Source organism: Apodemus sylvaticus, chromosome 15, assembly GCF_947179515.1.
Source record: "Apodemus sylvaticus chromosome 15, mApoSyl1.1, whole genome shotgun sequence".
Classification (NCBI taxonomy): domain Eukaryota; kingdom Metazoa; phylum Chordata; class Mammalia; order Rodentia; family Muridae; genus Apodemus; species Apodemus sylvaticus.
The window spans coordinates 52,594,114-52,613,299 of NC_067486.1; the positions used below are offsets into that span (position 1 = coordinate 52,594,114).

Below are 19,186 nucleotides of genomic sequence, written 5' to 3' on the forward strand. Positions count from 1 at the left end.
CATTGAGAGTCACAGGAACGCCAGTGACATCCATGGCCATCTATTCCTCACAGTCTTAATAATAGGAGTTTCCCTTGGGCAATCACAAGGGCCCGGCTTACAGTGGCTGTTAGTTCTCCATGTCTGGCCACACACAGGAGGATAATGGTATTATTTTCCCAAACTTTAAGGGACTTATCTTGGCAGTGACTGTGACAAGTTTCAAATGTCTATGCTAGGTTGATCTACCTTGTTTCTAGAAAATATTGAAATATGACTAAAAATTGCAACTATATAAAAGTAAGTAACACAGTATAATGAAAAATTCTGAATTTGTCTCTTGGCTTTGTACAGTCTCAACAATTGGCTGCATATTCCTTTTTATTCTGGGGAAAACTCTTTGGTTGTGATTATAATATTTCTATTGTACTTAAATATTCAAAGTATTTAAATTAAACATACATATTTCATGTGAAAGAAACAAAGAAATCAATATATCATGTCATTTGTGATTTGTTGTAACCATACACTATAATGCAACATATCTAGAATATCTCTATTTTTCTTAAATAAGATATAGAACAATGATCTGACTTATATTCTGTTTTTGACAGGAATACTTCACAAATAATGTAATGTTTTTCCATCAGGGGACAGATAATATCTAGGATCTGTTCATGTTCAATGACTAGAGCCACTCTTTTTCTTCCTTTAGAGAATTGTAAAATGTATAAAGTGACACTGTTCTAAATCTGAAATCGAATCCTTATCTTGGCAGCAAAGCTATTTCCAAAAAAGAACAGTTTTCTTCTTTTCCAGTTGCACAATATATACAAGAAAGCAAGAAGAGATTATGTTTTCCATTTAACTAAATACCATTTACTTCACTTTTCTAAAGACACAAACAAGTTAGTTATATATTACATTAACTCATATACTTAATCGCATGCAATTTGCTGTATATAGGTAATTCTTGCAGGTCATCACATCCCTATGATCCCATTCACCAATTAGAAAAGGCTTAAGGTACACATTTGTTTCATCTTATATCATATGTAACAATCTCCCCAATTACCCTCCATTCCTTTATGCTGACAATGAGACTCATAACGCTATCAGCCACTAGAATCAGGTAGTTAAAGTAAAATTGTCTGTTAATTGATTTGAAATAGAGGTTTTATATGATGAACAACACCTACAACTTCACATGTAGCATAATAGCTTTTTGTTTAAGAAAGTAAGAAAAACTATTTCATGATCACAAATATGTTAAGAAGTTCTATGATCAAAGGAGTGAAAAATGCATATTCATGAAGTCTCATGGCTTCTCTTGTGTTGTGTCCTTTCTCATACAAATAGCCATCGTTATATTTTTTATGTATTATATATGTATTGTTCTGCATATTGGCCAAGTGACAGCATGCCATAATGCTTCCTGAAATCATTTTTCAATTTAATAATAAGTCTGTGATATTATATTGCATACAAAATCTGTGAAGTTACATTACATAATTGCTGAGATATGTCTCATTAATTTGCAACAGATATATCTTGTATTTAATCAATATTCTGAAAATAGTGGATTGTTTAAATTTTACATTGTTAACACATTTAGTAGGGTAGTATGAGTAGTACTTTCATTTCATGCTTTCGAATGACAAATTTCTTTTTTAATGCTTTTTTCTTGTTTGTGTGTGTGTTTGTGTGTGTGTCTGGGTGTGTTTTGGAGGGTACAAATATGCAAATGTGTTCACAAGAGTAAGAATTTCAAAGGGCAACACTGGGTGTTTTTCCTCAAGAACCATATGTTTTATTGTTTGAAATCATATACTTCATTGTTTTGGGCTTAAATACTCAGCTAGATGGATTGACCAGCAAGCACCAGTAACCTGCCTAGCCCTTCAATCAACACTTGACTTGGAACAACTAACTTCCTAAGTGGTTTTTGGGGATAGAACTCAGCTCCTCAGTGAGGGCTTTACCTATTTAACCCTTTGTTTACTCCTGAATGCTGAAAATTTAGTAATGTAGAAATGATCATAATGATTAAGTACAAAATCAATATTGGAATATATATCATGACATAGTGTATATTTTTATTTACCTAATTTTTCATTACTTGGAGCACATAAGCTTACATGCAATAAGTTTTTATTGGCTAGATGAATTATTTCAGAGTGGGAAGAACTTCTAAGTTCTTGTTTCCATTAGTTTCATGTAAATTATAAATTTGATAAATGTATTTCCTGTTATTTGCCTAATCTAGTTAATAAAATTAATGCATTTCTGAAGCAAGTGAATGACCTAAGAAACTTCAAGATCTTTCTGACCTGAGATACTGACAATAATCAGTTCTATTAAGGAAGAGCACAGCATGATATTAACTATCCCAAATATCCTCATTTAAATCTTTCTCAGAGTGAGTAGACTTTTCAAATATTAATTTAATTTTTCTCCTAAAGTGTACCTATTAGCAGGTCAGGATGTTATAAACATATTAGAATCTAGAAATCACAAGTAATTAGAATATTAACAAACCATTAACCCAATAGATGAAATATTGCCAGGTATCTATAATATTAGATATATTAGTTATTCCTCAAAATTTTGTAGTGCTTTTTAATTTTCCTAATACTTTGTCTATTTTATCCTCACAATGACCCTCCACAAAGAAGACAAGGTAAGTCAAGAATCTGTGTGGAAACTATCTTAGAAAGAACTTTCTCTAATGGGAAGACAGTTACCCCACTTATGAGCACATTCACTGTCACATTTTACTTGCAAGCAAGCAAGCAGCAGGAGTTTCAGTGTTATTTTGTGAGGGAACTTAGAATTTACTTTAAGACAATATTCTTTAAATATTTTAAGATTCATCTTTGCTCATGCATATTTTTGTGTGGGACTGTGTATATAACATGTGTACATGTAACCAAAGAGGACAGAACAGGGCATCAGATCCCACAAACCAGGAGCTACAGGCAACATGAGTACCGCTTGACAGTACTAGAAACTAGCTTGGATCTTTGGTAACAAAAGAAAGTACATTTAACCCCTGAGACAAATATTTCCTCAGCCCCCAAGCCAGTATATTTTAAGCGAAATCTTCATGAATGAGATAATAGGAATCTGAGAACTCAAACGCTAAATGCTGCAGTGACATTGAATTTACTCCAAGAGGAGACATCAATGTCTTTGGAGCAAAAACAGTAAATAAGCAGAAGTAAACTACATAGACTCAGAATAAACTCATTGATACTCAGATGCAGACACAGAAACACATTCTACCTCGGAAAGGAGAATATGAAACCACAACACAATTTCAAGTTGAGACTGAAAACCACTGCACATAGAAGCAATTCTGGAATGCGAGGCCAACAGGGAAAGACTTGCAATCATAATTTCCTGTGATCGTGAAGCAAGTGGAGCTTCTGAAGATGTTCAGATGCTATGCCATTTTAAACTTGTGTGTAGAGACAGATTGTGCCTCACATATTTTTCTGAGATAACATGGAAGTGTAGGCATCCCCAGAAAAGCAGCAGATGCAGCAAATGGTGGCTTATGAGGTCAACAATCAGGGTGGGATTCATATGAGTGTGATGGTGGCATATGTGCCACATGACAGACATAAAGAAAAGGTTTCTATAAAGCTTTACCTAGGGTATCCTTCCCTGGCATAGGCTTTTCTACCATATAGCAAAAGGATCACCGCTGTCAGGTTATTTCCTGTCATCCTCTTATTTTCATGGCCTGTGACAGACACACACACACACACACACACACACACACACACACACACACACACACACACACACAGAGAGAGAGAGAGAGAGAGAGAGAGAGAGAGAGAGAGAGAGAGAGAGAGAGAGAGATCCACACACACAGAGTACAAAGGCACATATTTCTCTTCTAAGCACTCCTTAATTTTTAGCCTAAGTTAGACTTGTAAACTCCATTCTTCCCAGAGACACAGATGTACCATGGTAACTGTAAAGAAATCCAACTCTACACATGAACCGCAAGGAAAAAATGAACAATAAAATTTGAGAAGATCATAGAGTCTATATAGAAAAGAAAGCCACTATTAGTTATAAAGAAATCACTTAGAGAAGTTGAAAATACCTGTAACAAAGGCTGACAGACAACAACATAAAAGACTTTATGTGTTTATTCCTAGACAGTAAACCTATTAAATTCCAAACAAATTCCTTTTAAGAGATTGATGTTTTCAATGCACCATAACAGAAAAACTTCTGTCTTGTTAACATATAAACTAATAAACATATTCACAACATATAAACTAATGTGTGAAGAGTAAATACAGAAATAATCAAAGTAAAAATTATAGTGTGTTTGGAACCGTACCAATGACCAGGTAGATACATGTAGAGTTAATATTTCTCTTCTGAGATAAATTCTCCTGTTTTTTACATTAATTGCACAGGTAAGTCACAGCCACTGCTGCTTAATATATCATTTATTACATTTTACATTACCTTCTTTTTAACTTTGCGTATCCTACACTATAATAGTGATAGGATTAGAGAGAACTTTTTTGTCACCGTGTGTGTGTGTGTGTGTGTGTGTGTGTGTTGAATATTTCTTTGCCCATCACATTTTATTATTATTTGGCAGCTATTTGATATTTGACATCACTATAGTTAGAAATGATCAAACACATCTATAATTTCAGAACACAAGAGGCTAAAGCAGAAGGATCATAAATTTAATGTTAATACAGACTACACAAATGCTAGTGTGGGCAGCGGAGGAAGGCCTTGTATGATGGCTAATCTGCATTGTCAAATTGACTCCATCTGGACTTACCTAAAACTCAAGCATTTGGACACATCTGTGAGGGTGTTTTCTTTGTTTAATTATTTGAGATCAGATGCTTTTTATGTGGCATCAGCCCACATAAAAAGATGTGGAAGAAGTAACTTTTCCTCATCTGCTTGGCCTCATTCTCATAGCAAGTGCATTTGTTCAGTTCCTGAGACATTCATTCCTTCACCGGTGTTAATAACCTACATCTCTGGAAATACAATGCAGACTGAAAATAAGAAGCTTTCTACACTTCCCTTGGATGTCTGCAACAGACTGAGACTGCTGAGACATCCAGACCAATAGATTGAACAATGTAGAATCCTTGGCCTTTCCAGCAGGAGAAAGTTATTATTGAACTGCTTAGGCCACATTCTGTAACTCACCCTAATAATATATATAAAGATTAAGAAAAAAGATCATATTTTTCATAAAATCATCCCTCTACCCCTTATTATCATATTATTATCATCATCATCATCATCATCATCATCATCATCATCATCATCATCATCATATTAATCAAATATGTGAACACCCCAGCTATTGCCAAAAATTGGTAAGCAAGTATTAGTGATAATTTTTTAAGAATTATAATGTATTAGAGCTCTTTACAAGCACATAGGCAAAAGGTTATCTATAAGAGCATGGGCTTCTTACCATGGATAAACTCCTAAAGAATATGTCTCTCCTACTCTTAGCAGACATTAACCTACAAGCAGCCTAATGAACCTCTTCCCCTACATGCCATAACTCTGCCTCCGTCTAAAGATGGAGCTAATGAGACCTTCTCTGCCTCCAATGAAAGAATGTTGACAAGTCTAAACTTGTACAGCTTTTGTGCCCATAGTGAGAGCTTCTGTGAGATCAACTGTATAATGGTGATGTCAACTCGGAAAGATGTTCAACCCCACACTACTTTCTATTTAGTATTTATTATTTCTGCTTATTATCTCCTTCATAATACCGCTAAGTATTGGAGGAATGACATAGAATTCCCGTATTCATCATTCAGCTCTCAACTGTCCAGATCCTCAGCCCTTTGACCAGTTATGATCCTATGCAATTACCACTGATCATTGTATAAAAAACTTGTCCAGAAAATCTGACAGTAGCATCAGTTGCATATATCTACATTTATAATCAAAATTGTAACTAAAAAGAACAAAAGACAGTGAGGCTGAGGGATAAGTGAATGAAGAGAAGAAAAGGAGAAGGTAGGAGAAAGGAAAGGAAGGAAGAAAGAGAGGGAAATGAACTATGTGAGTAGAAGAAAGGGATCAGAAGGAGGATAGCTAACATAAAAGAGAATAATAGGGGTGAATAAAACAAAATACATTATATATGAAAATCTCACAATAAAATCTACTGTGTGTACAATTAACATATTCAAATACAAATTTGAATTAAAAAAATAATGCTATTAATTTGAATGTAACTTTCCCCTTAGTTTACTTACTTATAAATCCTATGCTATTGAACTACTGTTCAACCTTTCTTAAGAAATTTCACTTAACTTTAAGATCAAGAACATGCAGGTTCTTCTGAAAAGTACAAATAATTCATTTGCTCTTAAAATTACCATTTAAATATATCCCCCCAAGTAGGGACTTCTCAAAATTATAGGATATTCAGTGACAAAAAAGAAAATACTTCATAATGAGATTAAATACCTTCTTTTAATTCACTGATTATTTGAAGAAAAAAGCACTCTTCATAAAAGCATAAATCAAAATGATTGTGGAAGTTACAGTTAAAAAGAATTTCAATACTATGAATGGTTATAGTACCTCTGTTTTTCATACACATACTTACAAACACACACACACACACACACACATATATATATATATATGATATATGATATATGATATATGATGATATATCCAAATATATGGATAAAGAGAGGCCAGGTATAAAAGGAGTGGACATTTGATTGGATATCCATCTTACTTCAGAATTATGAGAATGAATTGGTTTATACGTCTCTTTTCTGTTGTTATAACTGCATCTTTTCTTTATTTTATGATAAAACATAGAGGATAAGAAGGAAATCAAGCATCCTCCCTTGGGCCTTCATTTTTATTTGACTTCTTTGGGTCTGTAGATTGTAATATGGTTATTTTGTACTTTATGACTAATATCCACTTATAATTACATAGTGAGAGTGTCTTTCTGGGTTTTGGTTACTTCACTCTGATGATATTTTCTACTTTTATCCATGTATGTATGTATGTATGTATTATGTATGTATGTATGTATGTATGTATGTAAGTATGTATGTATATATTTTATATTCTGATCACTACCCACCCACCCAGTCCCCCTCTCATAGAATTCCTCTCACCCATCTCACTTATTCTTCTCTTCTAAGAGGGTGAAGGTTCCAAGTCTCTGAAGGGCTAGATGCATCCTCTCCCACTGAGTCCACACAAGGCAGCCAGTTAGGGAAATGGAATTTATATAGAGTCAATATTTTTAGGGACAGCCCATACTCCAGATATTGGGGGAACACATAAAGACTGATCTGTACATCTGCTACATTTGTGTTGGGGCCCTCAGTCTAGCCAGGTATGCTCTTTTGTTTATGATTCAGTCTCTGAGAGCCCTCAGTGGTCCAGGATGGTTGACTTTATTGGTTTTCCTGTGGAGTTTTCACCCACTCACCTCAGTTCCTCTGCCAACTCTTTTATAGAGTCCCTGAGCTCTGTCCAATGTTAGGCTGTGGGCCTCTGCATCTCTTTCAGTTAATTGCTGGGTGGAGCCTCTTAGAGGACAGTTATTTTAGGCTCCTGTCTGCAAGCATATCAGAGTATCTTTAATAGTGTCAAGGACTGGTGCTTGCCCATGGGATTGGTCTCAGGTTGAGCTTGGTTAGTGGGTGGCCATTTCTTTAGTCACTGTTGAATCTTGGTCCCTACATTTCTTGTGGAGAGGACACATTTTGGGTTGAATGCTTTGTGGATGGGTTAGTATCTTTATAACCTCGGTGGGGGTCCTGCCTGGCTACAGCATGTGTCTACTTCAGGTTCTATAGTTCTACTTCACTGACTCCTGGGAACATTCCCCATCTCAGGTCCTTAGCACACTCTAGATATGATCTCACGGACCCCTAACCCTACCAGTTGAAGATTTCCATTCACTCTCATGGCCATCTGTCCCTCTCTCCTATCTGTCTACCCACATGGCCCTGACCACATTCCACTCCCTTCCCCATCCCCTTTCCAACCCAGCCGTCTCCCTTCATCTTCCTCTTATGACTATTTTATTCCTCCTTTTACAAGGATCCTCACTTAGTCCTTTCTTTCAGCTTAGCTTCTTTGCTCTGTGGACTCTATAATGGGTATCCTGTTCTTTATGGCTAATACACTCTTCTCAGTGGGTAAAAACCATGCATTTCCTTTGGGTCTGGGTTACTTCACTCAGGGTGATATTTTGTAGTTTTATCCATTTGTCTGCAAAATTCATGATGCCCCCCCTTTTTTAAAAATAATAGTTGAATAGTATTCTATTGTGTAAATGAACCACATTTTCTGTATCAATTATTCGACTGGGTTGCTTCCAGTTTCTGGCTATTACAAATGAAGCTGCTATGAACAGAGTTGAGCCCAAGTCCTAGTCGTATGGTAGAACATCTTTTGGGTATAAGCTCAGGAGAGGTTTAACTGGGTCTTCAGATAGAATTATTTGCAATTTTCTGAGAAACTGACAGAACAATTTCCACTGTATAAGTTTGCACTCCCACCAACAATGGAAGAGTGTTCCCCTTGATCCACATCCTCACCAGGATGTGCTGTCCTTAAGTTTTTTATCTTATTCATTCTAATAGGTATAAGAAGGAATGTTAGGGCCATTTTGATTTGTATTTCCATGATTACTAAGGACACTGTACATTTCTTTAAGTAATTCTTGGACATTTGCGATTCTGTTGAGAATTCCCTTTTTAGCTCTGTACCCCATATTTTAATTGGGTCATTTGGTTTGCTGTTGTCTAATTTCTTGAGTTGTTTACACATTTTGGATATTATACATCTGTCAGATGTAGGATTCGTGAAGATCTTTTCCCAGTCTGTAGGCCGCTGTTTTTTCCTATTGACAGTGTCCTTTGCTTTATAAAAACTTTCAGTTTCATGAAGTTACTTTTATCAAATGCCTGTTGCCTTTCTGTGGAATTCATTTCCCTTACTGGGCTGTGTTGTATGGCCTCAGTGGAAGAGCGAAATTTTCAAATAAAATATAGTTCAGTTACAAGATAGAACAAAGAAAAAAAAAAGACAAAGAAATAGTTATTCGTATGCCTTCCCGCACTCACTTCAGCAGTAGATATGCTAAAACTGGAAGGCTAATGTAGATATTAACATGGTTCTTATGCAAGCATGGTATGCAAATCCAGGAAGCATCCCATTTTTTAAATGGAGTAATTCTTCTGCAAGACATAAAACACATTCTGTCGACATTATCCAGGCTGCCCTTACAGCAAATCCAGGGAGGATCTGTCATAGAAATGTCATCTTGTCTTGAGCTTTCCTGTTAAGACAAATTAAGACCCTTCAGAAAAATAATCAAATAAGAAGGATGGGATTACTGTAGAATGTTGGTGATGACAGAATACCAAGAGCACTGTTGGTAAGGGGAACACTGGGGATCCAGGCCAAGCAATAGAACGGAATCCTGTCTGATGCACACATGCACATTAAGTTGAATTAGAGTAAAGGCTTAACTCTTGAATTAAGGAAACAATGGCCAAAGCTCCTTGATGCTAGTTTTATCAATGATTCCTTCAACAAGATATCACACCAAAAGCAGAAATAATTCTTACCCCAAACAACACCTGGACAGTGGTAACTAAAGCATGTCTGTCCTAGAATCTAAACAACCGGGAATTGTGAGTGAATGTTAACATACTATTGGACAAGTTGTCCAAAATTAACTGATAGGAACTTAGTGTTAAAATAGATAAAGGTTCACATAAATAACCAAGCAAATTGCAGGATTAATAAAAATGGTTATTAATGGTAATTAAATGCTAATGTTATACAGCATCATTAATCATCAGAGAAATGGGAAAAATACAATGAGATATTACCTCCCATATATTGACAAAGCTATTGAACATGAGACAATTGATAACAATTATATGATTAATACATTATGGAAGAAGTAGAACCATTGCAACATTTGCTGGGAACGTGTATTGTTTGGCGGTTACTTTCGTTTCATTTTGTTGCTATCATGAACTATTTTGACCAAATGTAGCTCAGAGGAAGAAAAGATTTATTTAGGTTATACTTAACAGGTCATATGACATCAATAAGAGAGAAGCCAGGGAAGGGCAGGGCATGACACAAGCAGGAATTCAAGGAGCTTCTATGCCATCCAATCATTCAAGAATATGCGACCAGAGACAACACGGAAACCATGGAGGACTATTCCTTGCTGTCTTGCTTGTTCAAAGGTTCATTCTTAGTACCTTTTTTATACAGCACAGGACCACCTGCTGAGGGGATGGGGTCTCTTCGATCTTAGCAATGCCTCATTGAGACATTCCTCTCAGAGCACTCCAATAGGTATGATGGCAATAATTATGGTTTGTGTGCAAATAGCTTGGTCTATAATGCACATTAGAAAAAGATGTCTAGGTCACAGGAACACAGCATCAAAAGATATTAGTGCATTTTCATGTAACAGGAATTATGTGAAAATGTTGTCTTCTATACAATATGTACATTTTTATGCTTTGGGCATTAGTTAAATAAAATTTAATTAAATTACAGTACATATATAAAATGCAATGGTACGGATGTTGTTCTTTGACCACACAGATGGGATTGAAGTGAGACCTAGGAAGACAAATAGTGTATGATCTTGGATATGAAATTTAAAGCAGTTTAAGTCAACAAAATCAGGGAATACAGTGGTGCTTCCAAATCACTGGATGGTAGTAAAGGGAACTGTTATTTAAAGGGAAGATGTTTGCATTTATAAGATGAACATTATGGATTTTAAAAGGTTCATTGACTAACTTGATCATGAAAACCAGTATATAATTTATATGTTCATTAAGACATTGAATATATTCAATTTATGCTTAACGCCTGGATATTTGGAAATAAGAAAATAAGTCCTCTTAGGGTTCAGAGTGCCTAGGCCTTGCTGTTTCTGGTGGCACAATCTTGAATGACTGGAAGTCACAGAGATTCTTATTTTTGTTCAGTGATGGATTCATTATTGATGTGCTTGGATGAGCAAAAGCCACCAGTTTTTTTTTTGTTTTCTGTTTTTTTTTTTTTGTTTGTTTTGTTTTTTCCTGTTTTTTGCAGTCTCAGTCTTTTATCTCAGCAGGTGCTCATACACATGAAACCACACAATCTTGGACTTTCAGATCTTGTTGAAAACTGTGATGTTGACACTCTGCACATGCTCCTCAAACTTGGGGATCTCCTCTTCCAGCAAGTCGGTGCCCACTTTGTCATCCTCCACCACACACTGGATCTGCAGCTTCCAGATGCCATAGCCAACAGGCATGAGCTTGGAGTCCCCAAAACAGCCCATCCAATCGGATGGAAGGCACACAAGTCTCTATCTGGGGCCTGTCAGTCTCATCATCCCAAGGTTTAACATGCAAAAGGATGGAGGATTTGTCCACCAGTGTGGGCTTCTCGGTCTTCTCTGGTAGTGGCATAGCCTCTCCTCCCGTGGTCAGGCAGCCTCCTCATCTTCCTCTTCCTCATCACTGACAAACAGGTCAGTGTCATTGTCCTCATCGTCCTCTGCTGGTGTGGCTCCTTTCTTGGCTGGACTGTGTGCCACATGATGCATAGGAGAAACATGTTGGGGCTGTGGGGCTATGGCTCAGGGAGTAGGTGAACTCTTCTCCCGAGTGCTCAGCCGGGCCACCAACTTGGACCACGCCCCGAAGGTTCTGGTTCCCCACTTCCAGACTGGCAATACTCACCATGAGCTCACTGTGGTCTCCACCAGGTCCATTGGAAGCTCCAAGGCCTGAGCTTCCAGCCAAGGATTTCTGGACGGTGTCTCTGGCTCTTGCAATGTCTCTTAGGATCAAGCTGGCATGATTCTCCCAGTGGGAGTCAGAGAGGTAGGTCATCTGCTCATAGAATCTTCTCTTTGCATCGTCATATTTAAACTTGTCAAACCATGTCTTCTCGTGCATTAGAAAGTTGTAGTCATTTTTCTTTTTTTTAAAAAATATTTTTATTTTCTATATTCTTTGTTTACATTCCAAATGATTTCCCCTTTCCCAGATCCCCCCTCCCCATATGTCCCATAAACCTTCTTCTCTCCATCCATTCTACAATCACCTCCCTCGTTTTTCTCTGTCCTTATACTCCCCTCCAAAACTAGATCAAACGTTTCCAGGATCAGGACCCTCTCCATACTTCTTCATGGGAGTCATTTGTTATGCGATTTGTGCCTTAGGTATTCAGGGCTTCTGGGCTAATTAATATCCACTTATCAGAGATTGCATCCCATGTGTATTCTTTTGTGATTGGGTTACATCACTTAGGATGATATTATCCAGATCAAACCATTTGCCTAAAAATTTTGTGAATTCATTGTTTCTAATTGCTGAGTAGTATTCCATTGTGTAAATATACCACATTTTCTGTATCCATTCCTCCTTTGAGGGGCATCTGGGTCCTTTCCAGCTTCTGGCTATTATAAATAAGGCTGCTATGAACATAATGGAGCATGTGTCTTTATTGCATGCCAGGGAATCCTTTGGGTATATGCCCAGGAGAGGAATAGCGGGGTCCTCCAGAAGTGTCATGTCCAGTTTTCTGAGGAACCACCAGACTGATTTCCAAAGTGGTTGTACCATCTTACAGCCCCACCAGAAGTGGAGGAGTGTTCCTCTTTCTCCACACTCTTGCCAACACCTGCTGTCTTCTGAGTTTTTGACCTTCGTCATTCTGACTGGTGTAAGGTGAAATCTCAGGGTTGTTTTAATTTGCATTTCCCTAATGATTAATGATGTTGAGCACTTCTTAAGGTGCCTTTCCATCATTCGAATTTCTTCAGGTGAAAATTCTTTCTTTGGATCTGTAACCCATTTTTTAATAGGGTTATTTGGTTCCCTGGGGTCTAACTTCTTGAGTTCTTTGTATATATTGGATATTAGCCCTCTATCAGATGTAGGGTTGGTGAATATCCTTTCCCAATTTGATGGTTTCCATTTTGTCCTTTTAACAGTGACCTTTGCCTTACAGAAACTTTCTAATTTTATGAGGTCCCATTTGTCAATTCTTGATCTTAGAGTATAAGCTATTGGTGATCTGTTCAAGAACGTTTCCCCTGTGCCCATGTCCTCAAGGGTCTTACCCATTTTCTTTTATATTAGTTTCAGTGTGTCTGGTTTTACATGGAGGTCCTTGATCCACTTGGAGTGAAGATTAGTACATGGAGATAAGAATGGATCAATTCACATTCTTCTGCATGCTGTCCTCCAATTGAACCAGCACCATTTGTTGAAAAGGCTATCTTTTTTCCACTGGATATTTTTGGCTCCTTTGTCGAAGATCAAGTGACCATAGGTGTGTGGATTCATTTCTGGATCCTATTAAAAATGGGGTACAGATCTAAACAAAGAATTTTCACCTGAAGAAGTTCAAATGGCGGAGAAGCACCTTAAGAAATGCTCAACATCATTAGTCATTAGGGAAATGCAAATCAGAACAACCCTGAGATTTCACCTTACACCAGTCAGAATGACTAAGGTCAAAAACTCAGGAGACAGCAGATATTGGCAAGGATGTGGAGAAAGAGGAACACTCCTCCACTGTTGGTGGGACTGTAAGATGGTACAACCACTTTGGAAATCAGTCTGGCGGTTCCTCAGAAAACTGGACATGACACTTCCGGAGGACCCCGCTATACCTCTCCTGGGCATATACCCAAAGGATTCCCTGGCATGCAATAAAGACACATGCTCCATTATGTTCATTGCAGCCTTATTTATAATAGCCAGAAGCTGGAAAGAACCCAGATGCCCCTCAAAGGAGGAATGGATACAGAAAATGTGGTATATTTATACAATGGAATACTACCCAGCAATTAGAAACAATGAATTCACAAAATTTTTAGGCAAATGATTTAATCTGGAAAATATCATCCTAAGTGATATAACCCAGTCACAAAAGAATACACATGGAATGCAATCTCTGATAAATGGATATTAATTAGCCCAGAAGCCCTGAATACCTAAGGCACAAATCGCATAACAAATGACTCCAATGAAGAAGTATGGAGAAGGTCCTGATCCTGGAAAGGATTGATCTAGCATTGGAGGGGAATATAAGGACAGAGAAAAAAAGGAGGGAGGTGATTGTAGAATGTATGGAGAGAAGAAGGTTTATGGGAAATATAGGGAGGGGGGATCCGGGAAAGAGGAAATCATTTGGAATGTAAACAAAGAATATAGAAAATAAAAATATTAAAAAAATCAAATCAAGCAAATCAGTTGCCTTCTTATACTCAAAGGATAAGCAGGCTGAGAAAGAAGTTAGGGAAATGACACTCTTCACAATAGCCACAAACAATATAAAGTATCTTGGTGTGACTCTAACCAAACAAGTGAAAGATCTATAGGACAAGAACTTCAGGTCTCTGAAGAAGGAAATCGAAGAAGACCTCAGAAAATGGAAAAATCTGCCATGCTCGTGGATCGGCAGGATTTATATAGTTAAAATGGCCATCTTGCCAAAAGCAATCTACTGATTCAATGCAATCCCCATCAAAATCCCAACTCAGTTCTTCACAGAGTTAAAAAAAAGCAATTCTCAAATTCATCTGGAATAACAAAAAACCCAGGATAGCTAAAACTATTCTCAACAACATAAGAAATTCTGGGGGAATCAGTATCCCTGACTTCAAGCAATACTACAGAGCAATAGTGTTAAAAACTGCATGGTATTGGCACAGCGACAGACAAGTGGACCAATGGAATAGAATTGAAGATCCAGAAATGAATCCACACACCTATGGCCACTTGATCTTTGACAAAGGAGCCAAAAACATCCAGTGGAAAAAAGATAGCCTTTTCAACAAATGGTGCTGGTTCAATTCGAGGCCAGCATGCAAAAGAATGTGAATTGATCCATTTTTATCTCCATGTACTAAACTTCACTCCAAGTGGATCAAGGACCTCCATTTAAAACCAGACACACTGAAACTAATAGAAAAGAAACTGGGGAAGACCCTAAAGGACATGGGCACAGGGGAAACGTTCCTGAACAGATCACCAATAGCTTATGCTCTAAGATCAAGAATTGACAAATGGGACCTCATAAAATGACAAAGGTTCTGTAAGGCAAAGTCATTGTTAAAAGGACATATATTTGTTGAGGTCTGTCTTGTGACCAATGGTCGATTTTGGGGAAGGTACCATGAAGTGTTGAGAAAACGGTATATTCTTTTGTGGTAAGATAGAATGTTCTATATATATCTGTTAAATCTAATTCGTCCAAAGCTTCAGTTAGTTTCACTATGTCCCTGTTCAGTTTCTGTTTTACTGATCAGTCCAATGAGGAAAGTGCAGTGTTGAAGTCACCCACAATTATTGTGTTAGGTGCAATGTGTGCTTTGAGCTTTAGTAAAGTTTCTTTTATAAATAAGAGTGCCCTTGCATTTGGAGCACTGATGTTCAGGATTGAGAGTTCTTCTTGTATTTTTTCTTTGACCAGCAAGTGTCCCTCAGAGTCTCTTTTGATGAGTTTGGGTTGAAAGTCAATTTTATCTGATATTAGAATGGCTACTCCAGCTTGTTTCCTGAGACCATTTGCTTGTAAAATTGTCTTCCAGCCCTTTACTCTAAGGTAGTGTTTGTCTTTGACCCTGAGGTGGTTTTTCTGTATGCAGCAAAATTTAGGGTCCTGTTTATGTATCCAGTCAGTTTGTCTATATCTTTTTATTGGAGTGTTGAGCTCATTGATGTTAAAAGATATTAAGGAAGAATGATTATTACTTCCTGTCATTTTGGTTGTTATTTTTTTATTTGATTGGTTAATTTCTTTTGGGTTGATGAAAGAAGGTTACTATCTTGCTTTTTCCTGGGTGAAGTTTCCCTCCTTGTATTGGTGTTTTCCTCCTATTAATCTTTGTAGGGCTGTGTTTGTGGATAGATATTGGGTAAACGTTGTTTTGTCATGGAATATCTTAGTTTCTCCATCTATGGTGATCGAGAGTTTTTCTGGGTATAGTAGTTTTGGCTGGCATTTGTGTTCTCTTAGAGTCTGCATGAGATCTGCCCAGGATCTTCTAGCTTTCATAGTCTCAGGTGAGAAGTCCGGTGTGATTCTGATAGGTCTTCCCTTATATGTTACTTGGCCTTTTTCTCTTGCTGCCTTTAATATTCTTTCTTTGTTTAGTACATTTGGGGTTTTGATTATTATGTGACAGGAGGTATTTCTGTTCTGGTCCAGTCTGTTTGGAGTTCTGTAGGTTTCTTGTATATTCATGGGCATCTCTCTCTTTAGGTTAGGGAAGTTTCTTCCATAATTTTATTGGAGATATTTGCTGACCCTTTAAGTTGTAAATCTTCACTCTCATCTATGCCTATAATCCTTAGGTTTGGTCTTCTCATTGTGTGCTAGATTTTCTGGATGTTTTGAGTTACAAGCTTTTTGCATTTTGCATTTTCTTTAACTGTTGAGTCCATGGTTTCTATGGTATCTTCAGCATCTGAGATTCTTTCTTCTTTCTCTTGTATTCTGTTGTTGATATTTACATCTATGTCCCCTGATTTCTTCCCAAGGCTTTCTATCTCCAAAGTTGTCTCCCTTTGAGTTTTCTTAGTTGTTTCTACTTCTGATTTTAGATCCTGGATGGTTTTCCTTAGCTCCTTCACTTGCTTGTTTGTGCTTTCCTGTAATTCTTTAAGAGCTTATTGTGTTTCCTCTTTCATGACCTCAGCCTGTTGACCAAAGTTCTCCTGTATTTATTTAAGTTAGTTTTCCGTTTCCTGTTTATTGGCTTTTGTATTCTCCTGGATTTCTTTCAATGATTTTTGTGTTTCCCTTGCAAGGGCTTCTAACTTTTGATCCATTTTCTCCTGAATTTCTTTAAGTATGTCCTTCATGTGTTCCTGTACCAGCATCATGACCAGTGATTTTAAATCCAAATCTTGTTTTTCTGGTGTGATGGGGTATCCAGTACATGCTGTTAAAGGAGAATTGGGTTCAGATGCTGCCATATTGCCTCGATTTCTGTTACTGATATTCCTGAGTTGCCTTTTGCCATCTAGTTCTTACTGGTGTTAGTTAGTCTTGTCAATAATGGACTCACCAGTGCAAGCTACCTCTTCCCAGCTGGCCTCTGGTGCACAGCTGACCTTCTGCACTGCCAGGAGACAGGGTGCTGTGGCCCAGGCTGTTCAGATCCAAAAGCAGACACCTGAAGGCTCCAGCCGGGGCCTCCTGGACTCATCAGGGCACACTGACTCTTCCCAGTCAGCCTCCTGGGTGCCCCTCTGGCCTCTTGCAGGACCTGGAGATGTGGTTCTTCTGTTCTAGATCCTGAAGCAGAGATCTGAAGGCTCCTGCCAGAGGCCTCAGGACTGGAACCTAAGCTCAGTGCTGCAAGAGCAAGCTGTGTGCTCCCAGTCTGCCTCCGGGTGCACACCAGGCCTCTTGTACTTCCTGAAGACCAAGTGCTGTGCTGTAGTCATTTTTCTACTCGACCAAGAGAAAGACGGTAAATGTCCAACAATGAGACATTTGGTGTTCTGTGGGGTCTGCCACCTAGGCAGAGGTGACAGAGGATGGCAGAGGACTTGTTCCTATGCATAAAGACACTCCAGGATATGACACCCAACCCTGTGAGGAGGAGAGGGCTGTGCTTCACAGAAGGAGCTGTTTCTAGGAACCAAGAACCAGATCTCTCGCCACGCTCTCTCCACAGCACGAAGAGTCCAAAGGCTGCCTTTTTAAATTTGACACAGAGCATTTGGCTCAAAACTTCGCACAAAAAAAGATGTCCTGTATTTATAAATGTTTATTCAGAAAATATAACAACGAAATAGCAAGACAGAGAGAAAATAAATGTGATATCACAGTGCAGCACAGCACGTGGGGGTCAGAGGACAATTTGCAGGAGTTAATTCTTTCTTTCTACCATGTGGAACCATCTTGGGGATAGGATTTTTACTTATTGAACCTTTGTACTGGCCCTTACACATTTTTTAATCAAAACCATTTGTGCTATAAAATATTCTCAGATGACAGACACCTGTATGTTGTGCAGTTCCATGACTGCTGAACTATACAACTATAGTTTTTGAGTAATTTTTTTTTTTTTTTTTTTTTTTTGGTTTTTCGAGACAAGGTTTCTTCGTGTAGCTCCTGATGTCCTGGAACTCACTCCGTAGAACAGGCTGGCCTTGAACTCAGAAATCTGACTGCCTCTGCCTCCCAAGGGCTGCGATTAAAGGCATGAGCCACCCCTTCTCGGCCATTTTTTGAGTAATTTGAGCAAGGGGTATTTTTTTTTTATTTATTTCATGAATAACCGTGTTTGTTAAAAATATATTTTATAGATAAGAACAGAGATTTTTTTTCCATACTAGGTATTGTAAAATGTAACATTTAGATATTAATTATCTGGATAGAAGTAGCTGCTAGTGTGTGTGTGTGTGTGTGTGTGTGTGTGTGTGAGTGAGTGAGTGAGTGATATGCATAATAAATGAACAAGGGAAAATGGAAAGAACTTATGCTCATTATAACAAGTTTCACTAGAGCTGAGTTTTACAGTTTTGAGGAATTTGAGGGAGGATTGCATTATATTTTGAGGCTGGTTTTGCAGTTCATCTAGCCCAGCCTAGCTTTAAATTGACTATCATCTGCCCTTCTTTCTTGATTTTATTTTTGTTTTCTATATTCTTTGTTTACATTCCAAATGCTTTCCCCTTTCCTGCTTCACCCCCCATAAGTCCCATAAGCCCTCTTCTCTCTACCCATTCCCCAATCACCCCTCTCCCCACTTCTCTGTCCTGATACTCTCCTATAATGCTAGATCAAGCCTTTCCAGGACCAGGGCCCTCTCCTTCCTTCTTCATGGGAATCATTTGATATGCTAATTGTGTCTTGAGTATCTCAGATGCCCTTCCTTCTGGTAAGTACAGAAATTACAGTAATGTGCCACCATACTAGGGCAGGTTTTATTTCTTAATACAATGTCTCATTTGTCACAGAGAGATTTTAATAATCCTCAGAGGTGATGACAACAGATAGTTCTGTGAGTACTCATTTTGAATTTTCGGTATCTGCCTTTAATTTGATCTCCTTGAGATGTGTTGTCCTAATGAAGTTGTTCTTGGGGATTCCCAGAACACAGGAGAGCATGGGTTAAATCCAGATGGATTTTGTCACC

General features: G+C 37.8%; 1 pseudogene; it reads right to left on the reverse strand.

Annotated features, from left to right (window-relative positions):
• Positions 1 to 11,179: 11,179 nt before the first annotated feature.
• On the reverse strand, positions 11,180 to 17,764 carry LOC127665632 (elongation factor 1-delta-like; annotated as a pseudogene).
• Between the last annotated feature and the right edge of the window lie 1,422 nt (positions 17,765 to 19,186).